This window comes from Hibiscus syriacus, unplaced genomic scaffold (assembly GCF_006381635.1).
Source record: "Hibiscus syriacus cultivar Baekdansim isolate YM2019G1 unplaced genomic scaffold, ASM638163v2 tig00110236_pilon, whole genome shotgun sequence".
Classification (NCBI taxonomy): domain Eukaryota; kingdom Viridiplantae; phylum Streptophyta; class Magnoliopsida; order Malvales; family Malvaceae; genus Hibiscus; species Hibiscus syriacus.
The window spans coordinates 917,713-921,397 of NW_024062640.1; the positions used below are offsets into that span (position 1 = coordinate 917,713).

Below are 3,685 nucleotides of genomic sequence, written 5' to 3' on the forward strand. Positions count from 1 at the left end.
ATGATTACAAGTGTAAAAGTAACACAACCTAAAACAGACTCAAATGACAAACAACCAATAGTTAATCATAACGGCTGTCATACAGAAACATCTTTAACTTCCAATGTCAAGCTCAATACATTAACAATCATCTGTTATGTTATATATAGTCCGACAGTTCAACGTGGGATGTGCCTAAAGGAAGGAAAGATGGAAGAATATCCTTGGCAACTGAGACTAGACAGTAACCAGCTCTCACATTCAATATATCCCAGCTACAACAGAACTTTGCTCAGAGAGGTCTCTCTATTGAAGATCTATATGCTCTCTCATGTATAAATCTTCTAACAACTTCCATGTCATTTCAAATTAATTGCTACTATAAATCTCACTGCACTTACCATGTTATAAATGAATGTATTGGTCACACACTGGGGTTCTCCCACTGCTCTTTATTCCAAAGAAGGATCCATAATTTCAATGGCACCTTCGATGTCGATCCAACATCTTGAGAAATAAAACAAGTAACGAGTAATTTCCCTATAACCAGATTAGTGAGAATACGAAATAAAAGCGGAAAAATAATACCCGAAATTGATAATGGAGTTCAACCAATTTTGCCTACGTCTCCGAACTGTTGCAGATCTTTTACTAAAGAGATAAAAATTACAGGTGTTTACAAAACACTCACAAGAAAACTCTTTAGTATTGGGAGAAATGATTTCTGATGATTTTGAAGCTAAATGGATAAGGGTATTTATAGTTGAAGCTTAGAGACTAATCTTTGAAAATACCGTAAAGTGCAGTGACTAAATTGTAATTTACCCATCTCAAATTTTCAAAACAATTAATTGCACCGAATTCGGTGGCCTCCCTTTGTTGAAAATACTGCTCCTTTTTTCATTTTAACAATCTTCCACTTGAAAACTGATTTTAATCTGTCTTAATACCTCGATCAATGTAGCAGCATTTCTGCTCTTGTTACTTTAGCATGTCAACTGAAACTGAACACAACTTCAGTTTGTCCGTAGTCACCGTCTTGTAAACCCACCTATTATGGAGCGCTTTCTCCGTGGTTGCCTTGTCCCTCAACGTCTTGGTTCCCTTCGACTCTTGTTCACTAGTCTTTGAAGGATTGTTCCTCACTTGAACATCCTTGGCTAACCCTTGCTTCGACCCTTCTCTTATGATGGTCTTTGAAGCCATGTTCTCTACACGAACATGCTCGACAAACTCCTTGGACATGAACAACTCGATCTTGGGCTCATCCATCACCTTGGATGACTCGGCTCCCCTCGGGTAATTTTGTAACACTTCTAGCATCTTAAGTCTGCACCCCCTCGTTTGCTTGACTCTTACCCTTGGCTTAGCATCTTTAACACTCGAACTTGTGCCAAGACTGCACATATCTTCCCCAGACTCACCATCTGATTCATCATTTAGTGGATTTTCTCTGCCACTCGAGGAACAACATTCCTTATCCTTTGACTTGCCTTCCTCATGGATTCGCTTGCCACTACCATCGACTTTCGGCTTTATTTTGGAAGTCTTGTTTTTCTTGACTCCAAATTCTTTGATGGACTTGGCGGTTGTCAAGGCTTTAGACAACTTCTTGACTTCCCTTCATTCCAACACTTTCTTCGCCCATGGCTTCAATCCGAACATGAAGGTGAAGAATCCATCTTCTTCAGTCAAACTTGGAACTTTGAGCACGAGTTTTCTGAATCAACTCATATACTCCTTAAGTGTTCCTTTATGCCTGAGATGCCTCAACTTGGACCACGCCTCCATTATGGCATGCTGTGAGAAGACTTGCTCACTTTGCACCCTCGGCTTGACATCTTTATCTCTTGCTATCACATCGGGTCCTTTCTTGTGCTCGACTGCTTTGACACCTACAGTCTCGTCATGTTTTCTTTCAGGTTCGGTTGCTTCAACACCAACAGCCTTACCTCGTCTCGATCCTTGCTTGGCCGCATTGATCCCCTCAATCAGACCAAGTCTTTTTCCTGGCTTGGTAGCTTTAACACTTGTGACCGCGCCAATTTCCGCTACTTTTCCTTCTCCCATCCTCTTCATGATGGTTGTAAGGAGACACTTCTCGGGACATCCTCTAATCAAGTGAGGACCATCAGTGAAGTAGCACCTAAGCTTTTCCTTGCTCACCTTCTTCTTCGCCCCGGACTTAGCCTTGACATTCTTTCCTGATAGCATTCCTTGGCTACGAACAGTCGATGGCTCTCCTTGGCCATTCGAAGAGCTTTCTCTACCATTTCCCTATTGCACCTTTTCCCGGTCTCCCCCACTGTTGCCACTATCTCTGGGCATGGCCCTGGACGACACATCGCTACTTGGCTTGTCACTTGCAAGCTCAGTCAGCTTTCCGGCTACAACTATGGCCTCCGAAAGTCTCTGGGCATCTCCTTGCTCTCCCCCGAGCATCGCCCCTGGTCTAACTCCTTCCAAGAAGGTCTTGAGTGCATCTCATTCACTCATCAACTTCGTTTCTCAAAGCCATCGCTCCCACTCGAATCTGGCTTCTTTTGGATCATTTCTGACAATTTTCGCGAACCACCGTGTATTAGAACACCTCCGTCGACAAATTCGTATCGTCGACCAAATTTCACTATTCACTAAATTTACTATTCACGTGAATAGTAACCGCACATAAAAATTGACAAAATTACAACCAAAAGCTCATGGTACCAGTTGTTGGGAAATAAAACGAGTAACGAGTAATTTCCCTATAACCAGATTAGTGAGAATGCGAAATGAAAGCGAAAAATAATACCCAAAATTGATAACGGAGTTCAGCCAATTTTGCCTACGTCTCCGGGCTGCTGCAGATCTTTTACTAAAGAGAGAAAAATTACAGGTGTTTACAAAACACTCACAAGAAAGCTCTCTAGTATTGGGAGAAATAAATGATTTGGGATGATTTTGAAGCTAAATGTGTAAGGGTATTTATAGTTGAAGCTTAGGGCCTAATCTTTGAAAATACCCTAAAGTGCAATGACTAAATTGTAATTTACCCATCTCAAAATTTCAAAACAATTAATTGCACCGAATTCAGTGGCCTCCATTTGTTGAAAATGCAGTTATTTTTTTTACTTTAACACAACGATGCAACCGTCTTTTTTCGGAGAGGATAAGAAGCGTGTGCCCTGCACACAACAAGGTCAAAAACTCAGGCTCGTCGCTGGATTCTACCGACTTGGTATTTGACAACGCATACTACAAGTTGCTTCTCCAAGGGAAGAGCGTCTTCTCATCGGATCAAGCATTACTCTCCGCCCCAAAAACCAAAGCATTGGTTACAAAATTTGCAAGCTCCCAAAAGGATTTTGAGAATGCATTTGTTGATTTCATGATCAAAATGAGTAGCCTCACCGGTAGCCAAGAGATCATCAGGCTAGATTGCAGAGTCGTTAGGTGATTTTGAAGAATGCAAAAAATTAATCCATTTATTCATTTCTATTAATCGTTCTGGAGATATCAACATCATAAAAAAATAAAAAAAAATGAATTGAGTTCCAATATATGAATTGTCTTCCGTCGAAGTGGACGTGTAGGAATTTGTATGTGTATCATGTGGCTTAATGATTAAAATGGAAAAAGTATTGTTTTTGGTTCTTTGATTTACCATATATATCATCTCTTGCTTTTGCAATGACTGGAAATTAAAAAAAGTTTTCTCTTTAGAGAT

The 3,685-nt window shown here is 40.5% G+C and overlaps 1 pseudogene; it reads left to right on the forward strand.

The window, feature by feature from the left end:
• Nucleotides 1–3,415, forward strand: LOC120114617 (annotated as a pseudogene).
• The last annotated feature ends 270 nt before the right edge of the window (nucleotides 3,416–3,685 follow it).